This window comes from Sus scrofa, chromosome 16 (genome assembly GCF_054392235.1).
Source record: "Sus scrofa isolate SSC_HxYL_T2T_F1_AM1 chromosome 16, Sscrofa_HxYL_maternal_Yorkshire_Landrace_v2.0, whole genome shotgun sequence".
Taxonomy (NCBI): Eukaryota; Metazoa; Chordata; class Mammalia; order Artiodactyla; family Suidae; genus Sus; species Sus scrofa.
This window is the reverse complement of record NC_139398.1, coordinates 63,770,644-63,786,265: the sequence shown is the minus strand read 5'-3', so window position 1 is coordinate 63,786,265 and position 15,622 is coordinate 63,770,644. Positions and strand designations below refer to the sequence as shown.

The 15,622-nt window shown below is 42.3% G+C and overlaps 1 long non-coding RNA gene across 5 annotated transcripts in view; it reads right to left on the bottom strand.

Moving 5' to 3' along the window:
* Positions 1–15,161, bottom strand: part of LOC110257280 (uncharacterized) — a 52,681-nt gene extending 37,520 nt beyond the window's left edge. For all 5 annotated transcript variants that reach the window (XR_014831585.1, XR_014831586.1, XR_014831584.1 and 2 more), the window contains exon 1: positions 14,928–15,161. This is a non-coding gene — a long non-coding RNA (uncharacterized LOC110257280). The remainder of the gene's footprint in view (positions 1–14,927) is intronic.
* Positions 15,162–15,622: the final 461 nt, after the last annotated feature.

Sequence of the window (15,622 nt, the reverse complement as noted above, 5' to 3'; positions counted from 1 at the left end):
TTGGAACCTCCATATGCCGTGGGTACAGCCCTAAAAAGACAAAAGACCAAAAAAAAAAAAAAAAAAAAGTCACTTTAATGGCAGATTAGATGCAGCAGAACAGAAAGTTAATGAACTGGAAGACGAATTAGAAGAAATGTCCAGAATGCAGCACCAGAGGCAAAAAGACTAAACATATTACAGAAAGGATAAAAGAATAGAGTAAGAATATCTAACATATATGTAATTGGGGTGGAATTTTAGAAGGTAAGAAAGATATGGAGACAATGGTTGAAAACTTTATAGTTCTGTTGAAAGAGACCAATTTCTATTGGGAATTTAAGAAGCCCAAGTAAAAACCCAACATGTAGATACATCATAGCGATTCTGAGAAAAACCACAATAAAGAAATAAATTAAAAGAAATGAGAGAAAAGGGATAGTATCCTCAAAGGAGTGACAGAAGGACAGCTAATTTTCAATAGCAACAACGGAAATCAGAGGACAGTGAAATGATATCTTCAATGTACTGAAAAAAATAATCCTAACATAGTATTATTTTTTTTCTCTTTTTGGCTGCACCCACAGCATACCCTAACATAGTATTCTATACCCAGAGACATATCCTTTAAGAATGAATGTGAAATAAATACAATTGTTGACAAACAAAATGTCACCAGTAGACATTCACTAAGGCCATTCTTCAGAAGATAATTATCTGAAACATAGGTTAGAAATGAAAGAAGACAAGCAACAACAACAAAAAAGATGAAAGGATTTATAAAAATTAAATGCCTTTTTGCTTCAAAGAACATCATCAAGAAAGTGAAAAAACAACCCATAGAATGGGAGAAAATATTTTCAAATCACTTATCTTTTAAGAAATTTGTATACAGAATATATTTTTAAAAACTTTTAAAAATAAAAAGATAAACACATAAAAAGATGCTCAACATCATTAGCTATCAGGGATATACAAATCAAAACCACTTAGATACAATTTCACACCCACTAGAACGGCTAGAATAAGGTTATATAATAACAAGTGTTGGCAAGGATATGGAAAATTGGAACCCTTATACACTCCTGGTGGGAATGTAAAATGGTGAAGCAGCTTTGGAAAAAACTTTGGCAGTTCCTCAAATAATTAAACATATGACCCCAAGTTCCACTTCTAGATATATATCCAAAAATGAAAGCATATGTCCGCATACACAATGTATGTGAATGTTTATAGTAGCATTATTCATAATAGCAAAGAGACGGAAGCAAGCCAAATATCTAGCAACTGATGAATGGATAAACAAAATATGGTATGTCTATGAAATGGAACATTATTTGGCCACAAAAAGGAATAAAGGGGACTTCAGTTTTCTGGTCCATTATGTAAAGAGCTTAGAAATCGACACTCCAGTTTAACAACAAGTTAAAAGCTGAACTTGAACTTTAAAAAAAATCAACTCTTTCAGATCTATTGCAGAAGTGATATCACAGGGCAAACCGCTGCCCTCTAAATGGGAGAGACAGGCAAACACAGAGAATTACAGAAACCTCTATAATATCCAACTCCAGCCAGCTCTATACCTCCACATTGGGGAAGAAAAATATCCAACTCCAACCCCCTGTAGCCATCCTGTCTCACCTAAGAAGACGCAGTGCTCTAAGAACACTTGATGCGTATGCCACCAAGAACCTAAGGCAAAAGCTGATAGAATTTAAAGGAGAAATAGATAAACCCATTATTATAACTGGATACTTTAACATACTTATATCAGATAACTATATTCAAAAGGCAGAAGATCAGTAAGGACATATTTGAATGAATAGCACTGTCAATCAACTGAATATAAATGACATCTATAGACTACTTCACCTAACAATAGCAGATTATACAATCTTCTAAAGCTCACATGGAACATTCTCCAAATAGATCATATTCTAGACTGTAAAACATGCCTTAACAGATTTAAAAGACTATAATTCATACAATGTCTGCTCTCAGACCACAATGGAATTAAGCCAGAAATCAGTAACAGAAATATAGCTGAAAAATCCCCCAATACTTGGAGATCAAACAATATATTTATAAATAACACACGCATCAAAGAAGAAATCCAAACAATTTAAAAGTATTTGAGCTAAATGAAAATTAAAATACAACTTAACAAAATTTGTGGGATACAGTGAAAGCAAAGCTTAGCGGGAAAATTAAGCATTGAATGCATATGTTAGAAAAGAAGAAAAATTTTAAATCACTAATTCAAGCTTCCACATTAGGAAACTAAAAAGGAAGAGCAAATTAAACCCAAAGTAAGTAGAAGAAAAGAAATAAAAGTAGCACAGAAGTCAATAAAATTTAAAATAGGAAATTAATAGAGATCAATAAAATTGGTAAGACTAAGCTAGGCTAACTAAGAAAAAAGGAAAGAAGACACAAATTACTAACATTAGAAATTAAAAAAGAACACCACTACAGATACTCTAGACATTATAAAGACAATAAAGGAATATTATGAACTCTGTGCCCACAGATGTGATATCCTAGATTAGATGGATCATTTCTTTGAAAGACACAATCTTCTGAAACTCACACAAGAGGAAACAATGTGAATAGACATATATTTATTAAAGTAATTGAATAAATAATTATTCGACTTGTAAATCATAAAGCACCATGCTCAGATGAGTGCACAGGTGAATTCTATTGAACATTTAAAGGAAAGATTGTATAATTCTCTACAATCTTTTTCCAGAATATAGAATTAGAGCAAATACTTCCTAACTTATTTTATGTCACTGGTTTTACCCTAATACCCCAAACAGACACACATATAAGAAAACTATAGACAAGTATCTCTCATGAACATAGTTGTAAAAATCTTCAACAAAATATTAGCAAATTGAATCCAACAATAAATAGGAAGAATTATATACTATAACCAAATGAGATCAATGCAAAGCTGGCTCAACATTCAAAAATCAATTTAGGAGTTCCCGTCGTGGCACAGTGGTTAACGAATCCGACTAGGAACCATGAGGTTGCGGGTTCGGTCCCTGCCCTTGCTCAGTGGGTTAACGATCCGGCGTTGCTGTGAGCTGTGGTGTAGGTTACAGACGCGGCTCGGATCCTGCGTTGCTGTGGCTCTGGCATAGGCTGGCGGCCACAGCTCCGATTAGACCCCTAGCCTGGGAACCTCCATATGCCGCAGGAGCGGCCCAAGAAATAGCAAAAAGACAAAAAAAAAAAAAAATCAATTTATATAGGAGTTCCCCCTGTGGCTCAGTGGTAACGAACCTGACTAGTATCCATGAAGATGTAGGTTCAATGCCTGGCCTTGTGGGGCAAGGATCCAGTGGAGCCATGAACTGCGGTGTAGTCCAGCAGCTTCGGCTCTGATTCAACCCCTAGCCTGGGAACTTCCTTATGCTGCAGGTGTGGCCCTAAAAAGCAAGAAAAAAAGAAATCAATTAATGTAGTCCATCAACTCAGCAAGCTAAAGAAGAAAATTCACACAATCATACCAATAGAAAGTATTTCACAAAATCCAACACCCTATTCATGATAAAAACTCTCAGTACACGAAAATAGAAGGGAACTTCTTCAACTTGATACAGAACATCTACAAAAACCTTGTAGCTAAGATCATACTTAATGTGAGAAACTAGCAGCTTTCCCTCTAGGACATCAAGAACAAGGCAAGGGTGTCCCTCTCATCACTCCTTTCCTTTGCTTTGCAGCCATGCCCATGGCATGCAGAAGTTCCCCGGGCCAGTGATCAAACTGGTGTCATAGCAGCAACCTAAGCCACAACAGTGAAAATGCTGGATCCTTAACCCACTGGGCCCCTAGACAACTCCTCACCATTCCTTTTCAACACCATACTGGAAGTCTGAGCTAGTACAAAAAGAAAAGGAAATAAAACATTGAGAAAGAACAATAAATCTGTTTTTGTTCACAGATGACGACTGTCCATGTAGAAAACATGTAATAATTGACAAAATACTGGAACTAATAAGCAATTATGGCAAGATTGCAGGATACAAGATTAATGTAAAAGGTAATGGCTTTCAAAATAATAATAAAAGGTAATGGCTTTCCTATATGTCAGTAATGAACAAGGAGAATTTGATATTAAAAATACCATATCATTTACATTAGCACTCAAAAAAGAGAACCACTTAGGTATAAATCTTATAAAATATGTCTAAGAGCTATATGATGAAATGTACAAAACTCAGATGAAAGATATCAAAGAACTAAATAAATGAAGAAATTGTCCATGCCTAATGGCTAAGTGGACCCAATACTGTCAGGATGTAACTTCTTCCCAATTTGATCTATAGACTCAGTACAATCCCAATCGAAATCTCATTAAGTTATTTGGTGGATATTGACAAACTCATTCTCAAATTTTAATGAAGAGGCAAAAGATCCAGAATAGCCTACTCAATATTGAAGAAGAACAAAGGTGGATGCCTGACATTACCTGATTTCAAAACTTACTATAAAGCTGCAATAACCCAGACAGCATGGTACTGACAAGAGAATAAACACATAGACCAATGGAATAGAAGAGACAGCCCAGAAACAGACCCCACAAAATAAAGTCAACCAATCTTTGGCAAAGGAACAGATAGTCTTCCCAACAAGTAGTGCTGAAATAACTGGACATCCACATGCAAAAAAATCAGTCTAGACACAGACCTTATTCCCTTCATAAAAATTAACTCAATTTATAGGAGGAGTTCCTGTCATGGAGCAGTGGCTAACGAATCCAACTAGGAACCACGAGGTTGTGGGTTCGGTCCCTGGCATTGCTCAGTGGGTTAAGGATCCAGCGTTGCCGTGAGCTGTGGTGTAGGTTGCAGACGCGGCTCAGATCCCACGTTGTTGTGGCTCTGGCATTGGCTGGTGGCTACAGCTCCGATTAGACCCCTAGCCTGGGAAACTCCATATGCCATGGGAGCAGCCCAAGAAATGGCAAAAAGTCAAAAAAAAAAAAAAAAAAAAAAAAAAGATCATAGACCTTCGTGTAAAACATGAGACTATAAAACTCCTGGAAGATAACATATAAAATCTAGATGGCCTTGGATATGGTGATGACTTTTTAGATACAATACCAACAGCACCATCTATGAAAGAAATAATTGATAATTGAACTTCATTAAAATGGAAAACTTCTGCTCTGTGAAAGACAATGTCAAGAGAAGGAGGAGATGACTTTTTAGATACAATACCAACAGCACCATCTATGAAAGAAATAATTGATAATTGAACTTCATTAAAATGGAAAACTTCTGCTCTGTGAAAGACAATGTCAAGAGAAGGAGGAGATGACACATACTTGGAGAAAATATCTGCTAAAGACATCTGATAAAGCACTGTTATCCAAAATATACTTAAAACTCAACAATAAGGAAACAAATAACCTGATTGAAAAAAATGGGCCGAAGACTTAACAGAGACCTCACCAAAGAAGATACAACAGGTGGCAAGTAAGCATATGAAAAGATGTTCAACATCATGTGTCATTAGGGAATTGAAAATTAAAATAATGAGATGCCACTACACATCTATTAGAATGGCCAAAATCTAAAGCACTGACAACACCAAATATCAAGGATGTGGAGCAACAGCAACTCTCTCTCATTGCTGGTGGGAAGGCAAAATGGTACAGCCAGTTTGGAAGACAGTTTAGCAGGTTCTTACTAAACCATACTATCCAGCAATGATCCTTAGCAGTTACTCAGGTGAATTGAAAACTTAGGCTCACAAAGAGACCTGCGCACAGATGCCACCTTTATTCATAATGGCCAAAACTTGGAAGCAACCAAGATGTCCTTCAGTAGGTGAATGGATAAACTGTGGGCCATTCAGACAATGGAGTATTACTTAGAACTAAAAAGAAATGAACCACCAAGCTATGAAAGGACATGAAGTAAATAAACATAAATGCATACTGCTATGTGAAAGAATTCAATTGGAAAAAGATTCCAGCTATATGACATTCTGGAAAAGGCAAAACCACAGAGACTTGTAAAAAGATGAGTGGTTGCTGGGGGTTAGTGGAGACAGAGGGACCAATATGCAGAACACAGAGGATTTTTAAGGGCAGTGAAACTACTCTGTTTGATACTACGGTATCATTATATATTTGTCCAAACCCTTAGAATGTACAACACCAAGAGTGAGCCCTAACGTAGACTATGGACTTTGGGTGATAATGATGTGTCAGTGGAGGCTCACTGATAGTAACAAACGTACCCACTCTGATATAAAGTGTTGATCACAGAAGAGGCTGTGTATGTGTGGGCACAGAATGCATATGGGAATTGTTTGTACTTTCTGCTCCATTTTGCTGCAAATTTAAAACTGCTTTAAAAAAATAAAGTTTATTAGTTAAAAAAAGAATGAAGTGCTAATACTTCAGGACATGGACCTTGAAATATGCTACATCAAAGAAGCCAGTCACAAAAGTCCACATATTATACAATTCTATTAATACTATAGTCCAGAGTAGAGAAATCTATAGAGACAGGAAGTAGATTAGTGGTTGCTTAGGGCCAAGGAGGGATTAGTAATGAGGAGACAAAGGGTAATAGCTAAAGTGTTTGGGATTTCCTTCTGAGGTGATAAAAGTGTTCTAAAATTAACTGTGGTCATGGCTGCACTCTGAAATCCATAGAATCATACATTTTAAATGGGTGAATTGTATGGTATGTAAATTATGACTCAATTAGGCTGTGTTAAAAAAAACCCATAACCTCAGCAATGACAAAATAAAAATGAAAGAAGAATAGAACAGCAAAGAAAATGGTAAATGAGGAGTTCCCATCCTGGCGCAGTGGTTAACGAATCCGACTAGGAACCATGAGGTTGCGGGTTCAGTCCCTGCCCTTGCTCAGTGGGTTAACGATCCGGCGTTGCCGTGAGCTGTGGTGTAGGTTGCAGACGCGGCTCGGATCCCGTGTTGCTGTGGCTCTGGCCTAGGCCGTTGGCTGGTGGCTACAGCTCCGATTAGACCCCTAGCCTGGGAACCTCCATATGCTGTGGGAGCGGTCCAAGAAATGGCAAAAAGACAAAAAAAAAAAAAAATGGTAAATGAGTGTCAATCTAAATAAAACAATACTAAAAATGTATCATGGATCCTAAAAACATATGTAGAATTAGAATGCATGGAAACTATGATGTTAAAGTCGGGAGGGGGATAAATGGGGTTAAAGTGCTCTAAAGCCTTTTCTCTTTGTGAGGAAGATTACACTTCGAGAAGTCAAGCATGCATGTTAAACACTAGAAAGGTATATGACTTCCAGATAAGAGGGAAAAAAATGATGCAAAAGAAGTTAATACAAAGAGAAAAAAAAGCATAAGCAAATATGTAATTCTAAGTAATTACATTAAATGAAAATGAGCTAAATATTTCTCTTAAAAGATTAAAACTGTCAGACGGAGGGCACAATACAGAATTTAACTATAGGCTATGTATAAGGGTCACATTTAAAATTTAAGAATACAGAATGGTAGAAAATAAAAACATGGGAAAAGAAATACTATATTATTATTGACCAAGTGAAAACTGATGTAGCTATGAAATAGACTTTTAGGATACACAAGTCTTCACAGCAACATTTGTAACCTCATATACTGAAACAACCCAAATATCCATGGAGAGCAGAATGGATAAATTGTGGTATATTCGTGCATACAGAGGAATAAGCTATAAATACCCACAATACTTGGATGGCTCTTAAAATATAATGTTGAGCAAAGGCAGCAAGACGCAAACAAATTCATGCAGTATGATTCAAAAACAGGCAAAACTAAACAATTTTATTTAGGGAGGTACCTAGGTATCTACGCTATGAAAAAAACCCAAGAAAGTGACTATCCTTTCCCCATTCAGTCTGTCTACGTTGAGAGGGATCTTCCCCCAGACACACAAGGACATCTTTGGCAGGTTCTATATCTGGAAGGGTCAAGGCTCTGCCCATGGTAATGAGGGGCCAGGGCAAGGAGGGGAACTTCCGAGGTCAGCGCGAGCCTGTGCAACCACCCACAATTTGAGGCTTTCTTGACCACTCCTTACCAAGTGCAGGCAGGGTCCCGAGAGACAGGGTGATGAGGGCAGAGCAGAGGAGGAGAGAGCAGGTCCCTCTTCACCTACCTGTCCTGTCCTGTCTGGCCCCAGTGTGCTAGTGCTGGGGATGTTCCTGGGCTGTCCTTTGGGCTGGGGTGGCCATATTCAGTATCACATGACCCTCCCTCCCAGCTGGCCGATCCACTGCAAGCCTGAGGCCCTGGAATCCACAGGCCATGGAATTGAAGGTACAGTTTCCCCTCACGTGCATGGAACAAAGGGCTCCCATTAACACCTGAACCACAGGAGCAGTTAAGATGAAATGATCTCAGGCTATTCCTATAATGAAGTCAGCATGGAGTGGGGTTTTGGTAGAAACTGCACCTTCCATCAGTGGCTTCAGCTTGGTTCTCCAGAGACTATATCCCCTTGTCTATATCTGGTTTGGCCACATCTGCCGCTGGCTAAGGGAATTTGTACGGGTGAGTGCTTCCACTCAGACTGTCTGCAGGCCACTCCCTGATACTTAAAGCAGCAAGAATGAAAACTGGCTAGGGATGTTTAACTTGATTCTTGCAGGGTGAGGTGATGCATGGCTTCCTTCCTTCCCTCTCCTCTTTGTCTATTCTTGGTCCACACTACAATCCTTAGTCACAAACAACAGAAAGCTTGGCCTACTTACTGAAAAGGGGTTTATTGCAAGGATCCTGGGTAGGAAGCTTGCAGAATGGACTGAAGGGGATGCTAATGGGCCAAGAGGTCATGCCAAGGGTATGGTCTGATTAGAATGCAACTGCTGCCCTGGCCGCCACTGGCCACTGGACCCCTGGACTCTCAACTCCATCCATGGCCACCCAGATGCCCCTACTCTGGTAATGAAAGAGAATCAGAAGGACTCCTGCTTCTTTCTGTCCCTCATCCAGATTTGTGTCCTAGGTGGGGTCATCTGACAGACTGGCAGAACTGCAGGGGCTGGGAGAACACATGTCTGGGCCTTTAACCTCTGTAGGTGGGGCTCATCAGAACACACAGTGGCCATTTCTTCAAACCCAGGAAGGGGGATCAGACAATGGACCACCCAAAAAGTGATAAGCAATAATGACTGTGGCCTCCAGGGCTGGACACTGGATGTGACACATTCGCATGAACAACTGCAACACAGGGATCAAAGGGCTGCAGTGTTAGCACCAAGACAGGACAATAAATCCAGCCTCGGTTTCCCCATCTGTAAAACAAGAGTAGTAATGATAGTGCTTGTGTCATATGGCTGTTTGAAAATAAAAACAGCATATGTGAAGGACCTTCTACTATGTGGGGAGAAGGGCATATGTGGGGTCTTGGACAATGGCAGGGGTTTTCATTAAAGAGGCTGTTCAGCAGAGTGGCCAGGAGTGTAGTCACTCTTATCTTGGGGGTTCCAGTAGCCCCACCCACACATTTCCAGAAGTAGAACAGTAGGGATGGGGAAGGCCACAGGCTCTGGAGCCAGGCTGACTGAGCCTAAAACCCCCTTCTGACATGTACTAGTTAGGGGATCTTAGGCGACTGACTTTACGGCTCTGTGCCTCAGTTTTCCCATCTGTATCTTGGGGATGGGCATCATTCATCTCACAGGGATGCTGTGAGGGTTAAGTGTGATTCACACCTGAAGGTCTCTGAGCAGTGCCTGGCACATAGTTATGAGCTCAATAAGTGTTGGCAATTTTTAATTAGTCAGAGCCCATCCTGGGTGCAAAGCTCAGACAAACTCCAGACTGCCCTGTTTCAGAGGGAGATTCCATTTGCACATAACATCTAAGGAACTGTGCAGCACAGAGCTGGTAAAGGCCCGAGGGAGACAGCTCTTCAGCCCCCAATGTCACAGGCTCAGAACCTCACATTCACAGTGTGTGTGAGCTGAGAACCCTCTCGATGTGGTCAGCTCCCGGCAGAGTTCCTGCTGATCCCGGAGTCCCCATTTCCGCACCGAGCCTGCCATCTTGGCTTGGCCTCATCACAAGTTCCCATAGCCCAGCCAGTCTCATTCAGGATTTTGAACTCCACAGAAGACTCGAGGGAGAAGAGGTTTGAGTCTGGCCAGTGTCTCCAGATCTCCCATTCCAACTCTTCTCTAGGGAGCAGCCCTACCTCCTAGGACAGTGGTTCTCATCCAGGGGATACTTAGCCATGTCTGGACACATTTTGGGTTGTCACAACTTGGGGGAACGGAGGAGTGCTATTGGCATCTAGCGGGTAGAAATTAGGGATGCTGAAAACTCCCTCCAATACACAAGACACTCCTGGACAACAAAGAACTTTCCAGCCTAATAAAAAATTTTCCAGTGATGAGGTTGAGAAATCCTGCTCTAGGAATTCTGCTGAATTAAAAGCTTTATATCTCGCTATAACACAAAAGCATAAACAAGAAAGCAAAAATCCCCCCAAATCTCCCTCCCCAGAAATGACCACTTTCTACATTTTGGTGATCTTGCCTCCAAGTTTTTCTCTGCAGATGCACATGTAGATTTATAGATGTGTACAATTTGACAAATATATGTTCATGCTATACGTGCTGTTCTGCAACCCAATTTTTTTTCACTCAGCAATATACCACGGGCATCTTTCCACTGTCAACATATGGAGATTTGCAACATCCTTTTTAGAAGTCTGCATGGCATTCCATAGTAGGGATGTAAGACTTTATTTAGACAATCCCTTATTGATGGATATTTAGATCATTTCCAGTATTTTGCAGTTATAAACACTACTGTGATGAATATCATTGTATATACATTTTAGTGTGCTTGTCTGAGTAAATCCTTAAGATAAATTCTAGGAGTAGAATTGCTGGCCAAAGTAAAACATGCCCTTCTAGGACTTTTGATACTCAGGGATGAACTGAGCTTGAAAAGGCACATTAACTTACACAGTCTCCAAACAGGGCACAGGGGTGCCAATCTCTCTGCCCCCTTTGCCCACACTGGATATTATCAATTGTTTAATCTGTAAAAAGGATGTTTAAAGCATTAGCAGAGAATACCCAGAAATGCTCAAAGCTAAGCATGTGTCAGTTTCTTCTTGGCAGCAGAATCCTGGGATTTGATGTAACCCTTCTGGATCCTGACTTTCTGTCTCCTCTCCCAGGTCCTCCCTCTCCATGTGGAATCCTCAGCCCGGCCAGGGTGGGTGAGGGAAACTTGATGAAGACTGTGGCTTTCCATCTGGGGTTGGTGCTCCCCTCCCCTTTTCTCTGTTTGGCTAGGAACGCTCGTGTGTTCCTCCATTTCTCTATGGCCACTCTGCTGCCTGAATTTTAAGGACTCAGGAGTGTGTTTCTATTAGGGAAGTCTCCATGGACTTGACTTGAAGCTATCTGCTCTTTAAGCTCTAACTGGGGCCAGTCTCTATTCCCAGTGAGGACTAGTATGATAATAAGTCACATAGACCAAGTGATTTCGAGTTCCGAGTATGTGGCTTTCTTTTGTTTGGGGTTTATATTACTCCTTCCAACAACCCCATGAAGCAATTATTATTATTTTAATCCCTATTTTTCTCAATGCAGCAACAGAGGCTCAGAAAGAGAAAATGATTGACTTAGGTTCCACCGCAGGTTAAGTGGTAAGGCTGGAATTTAAACCTAGGCTTTCTGTTAAAAAATGATCTTCTAAATCAAGTATGGCGAGGCACTCTGACACAGAAATGACTGTCACCAAGTAAGATTGTATACTCACAGATCCCTACGAACAGGAGGCACTGCATGCCATGTAGGGCTACATGGGGAAGCACCAGGGTTAGTCAGGAGGCAGAAGGAGGAAGAGAAAAGCCTTTATTGCCAGAGGTGCCTCATTAGCTAATTCCAGGAGGAAAGGCTTTAGCATGTACATACTGAATATTAGAATGGTGTGGGGTTTTATGTTTCTGAAATCAGGATTCATCTTGCAATTGAAGTGTACATTTCATGTGTTACCAGGCAGTAGAGTGTTTCAGTTAAAAGTGAGAAATCACTGGATGACCTCAGTTCAAACTTTGGTCTTTCCAGTTCCTAGCTGTATGATCAGATTACTTAACCATGCTTTACCTCCATTTTCTGTCTGCAAAATGGTGCTACTTACAATAGCTATTTCATCTAGCTATTGTGAGGTTTGCCATTTATTAATTCAGGTCATAGGAAATTAAACCAGAAATTTCAGACAATGCTCCATGACACAATAAATTTCATAATTCGAACTTTAAGTTGAGATGGATCACTCTGAGCACTTGTAAAATGATTCACTCAGCTTCTGGCTACCTGACTCTTAAGCCCTTGACTGTCATTGAGGATGCAAAAAAAAAAAAAAAAAGGGTAGGGAATGAAGTCTTGGAAAGGAGTTGGTGCTGGGAGTTTCTCCCTACTTCAAGTCAAGAGAGAAGAACTTCGATAGACCACACAGAGGACTTGATCTCTGTCCTTTGCAGTTAAGAGATAGAGGCAGTACCTGGAAAATCTACAAGGAAGAATATCTTGCCAATTGCTCCAATAGCAGACATGGAAAATGGGTGGATGCTGCATTAGGACTGATCAACTCCCAGAGTATATTGGAGAAGGCATATATATTTCCCATCTACTAGATGGGGCTACTTGAATGAGAGCTAGAATGAGTCCATTCTATGTCTTTCAAAAAGGACCACCTGAAAGGTGATGGGTCCTCAAAAGCTGGCAGCTGGAGGGGAAGCTGATTTAAAAAGGCTGTGGGTGGAGGAAGCCATAAGCCTCAAGAGAGTATGTCACTCACATATAGGGACTGGCAATGGGGAGTCTCTGAAGAACTCGCAAAAGTACCTTATAAGTGTCACCTCACTTTAGATATGTGAGTAGAGGGTAGATTAGGGCAGCGCCCACCAAGTGAGATCTTTCCTACTCCCTCTTACTCTCTGTTCTCTCTGACATGCCTGTCCAATCCCAGGAGAGCAGTAAGAGCAGCTGGCAAGTGAGAAAACAGTGGCAAGTGAGAAAATACTTTCCTGCAGCAAGTACTGGCTTTTAGCCAGGCATCCCATAAATACTTCTAGGGCAGTGAGTTGAAACCAGGCTCTGATTGGGTATTCGGGGTAAGGTTATGAGAAAGTAAAATGAAGGTGAGTTTGACAGAGCCCTTGCCATCTAGAAGCTAACATCCCAGTGCCAAAGACTGGTATATAAAAGATAATTACAAAATGGAGGGATGCACACAATGACAAAGACTAATCTTCATCGAGCACCTACGTGCTGAGGTTTTTGCCTGAATGATCTCACCTAATTCCCATAAACTCCTGTGAGCTGGGTATTGTTAGACCCATTTTACACATGAAGAAACTGAAGCTCCAAGAGGTAAAGTGGATTTGAACTTGATCCTTTCCGACTCCAAGCCCATGTTCTTCACCACCCTGCTACTTAATGATCCATGGAGGAAGGCAGCCAGTGGGGATGGGATGTGGAAAATGGGGTTTAAGAGGCTGATAAAAGAAAGAAGGATATTCTAGAAAAACGAATCAGTGTTGTCAAATGCCATATATTTGTGTGGCTGCAAAACATTGATTATACAGCTGCTAATTGGCACTTATTGGGAATCTACCATGTTTCAGGCATTTTACCTGTATTTATTCTTTACAGCTCTCTCTATAGTCTCATCTGCATTTTTAGAAAGAACAGCCTGAGGCTCAAGGAGGGGTGGCCCAGAGACCCACAGACAGTAAAGAAAGAAGGCAGAACTAGAACCCAGGTCTGTCTCATCCCAAAGGGTGTTCTTTTTACTACACCAGCCTTATAGCTGGAAATTAACAGCAATGAAATCCATCCCTGCTCCAGACCTGTTAATATACTGACTTCCACTACTACAGCGATTGGCTCAGAGGTGAGCAGGTGGCCAAAGCTGGTCTAATCGGAATGGGTTCTGGACCTTGAAGATGAGCTTCCAGAAAGAAGCTTTAGGGAGGTCCCGTTGTGGCTCAGCAAAACGAACCCAACCAGTATAGATGAGGACAATGGTTCGATCCCTGGCTTCACTCAGTGGATTAAGGATCAGGTGCTGCCATGAGCTGCCCTGTAGGTCGCAGATGTGGCTAGGATCTGGCGTTGCTGTGGCAGTTCAGCTCCCATTAGACCCCTAGCCTGGGAACCTCCATATGCCTAGGGTGCAGCCCTAAAAACAAACAAAAACAGAAAGAGGCTTTATTTCTGTATGCCTAGAACTCGGTGGGCGGGCTGGTGAGGGGAAGCTGAAGCTTTGGTTGAGAGAGGATGTGGCTGTGCTGGTGGTCTTGAGCTGCCAGGGCACGGGCTACAGATGTGGTGGATGGGAGAGCCAATTTGCCCAAAAGACGTGGAGAGCTGGGAGGGAGGTGGGATCCCTGGCTCTACCCTGGCCTCTGGCAGCCAGCAGTGCCCCTGACTGACCCTGGCAGCGGAGCTTGTTTGTGGGGGGAGACTGTAAATGAAACTGGAGCGAATCCGGCACTACTTGCGCTTTCGCTAAAAACCGCCCACCAGACTTGCGTGTCCCAGGTGGGTCATCAGGCAACCGTATTTCATGTTACAGTAATAAATAAGAGGCTGAGATGCAGCAAAAAGATAGTTTAGACTTCTCCGAGGGATGTCTCGGTGCCTGTCACTCCGAATAATGACGTGTTCTTTGGGTAGCGCCAGCATGCCAAGCTGGCTCGAGCCCCTGGCTCTGGCACAGCCAATTCCCTCTGCCTGACATGCTCTTCCTCCATCTCTTCACATGGCCACCTGAGCCTCCAGGTAGCAATATAAATGCCACTTTTCTCAGGGGACTCCTTCCACCTCCCATCCCTTCCCGGGGGCAGGCGGGCCCCAAAGCCCCATCCCCCCCGGGCTCCCTGGGCCCCGCCTGCGGCGCAGAGGTCAGCCTACCTTGTAGCCGGAAGGAGAAAACAGGGGCAGCTGCTTGTAGGCCACTTCTTCCGGCTGAACGAATGTGTAGCCAGATGGAGTGCCACTTGCTCACAGGGTTCCACGTGCAGAGGCCTCACACCGGGCCCTTTAGACCAGCGCTCGAGTGCGATAAGGCTGCGCAGGACCCTCAGCCGCTGGCGTGGGTGGAAGCGCTGGGCCCAGCAATGCGATTCAAGATGGCGGCAGCGGGCCGTGCGCAGAGCTGCGCGCGCACTGCGACGTGGACCCGCAAGGTGCACAGCTGTGGCTACCTGAGAGCGTTCCGCCGCCCTCCCACTGATGAGAAGCATGTAAAAGCAGCCCTGCTAGGTTTGGGAGGGAGAGTGTGTACTCTAGAGCAGGTGCTCTTACTTCTCCATGCTTTGATCAAAGGGTAAAGTTTTCCTTTTCTTCTGCAGAACAAAAACACCTTCCCTGAGGGCACTCCTTTCTCCCCAGTGACCACCACAGTGCCTAGCGCGTGCTCCTCCCCCAGTCCCCCAACCTTGGGGCGGGGGGATTGTGTCCGATACCTCCCTGGACCTGCTCCAGACAGGCTCAACTTCGTGAGCTTGTGGAGTGACATAGGTCCCTGTGCAGAAGGTCCCTATGCTTGGGGTTTAAGGCTCCATGGCCACCATCTTGGAATTCTTTTTTCTTTTTTTTCTTTTTTT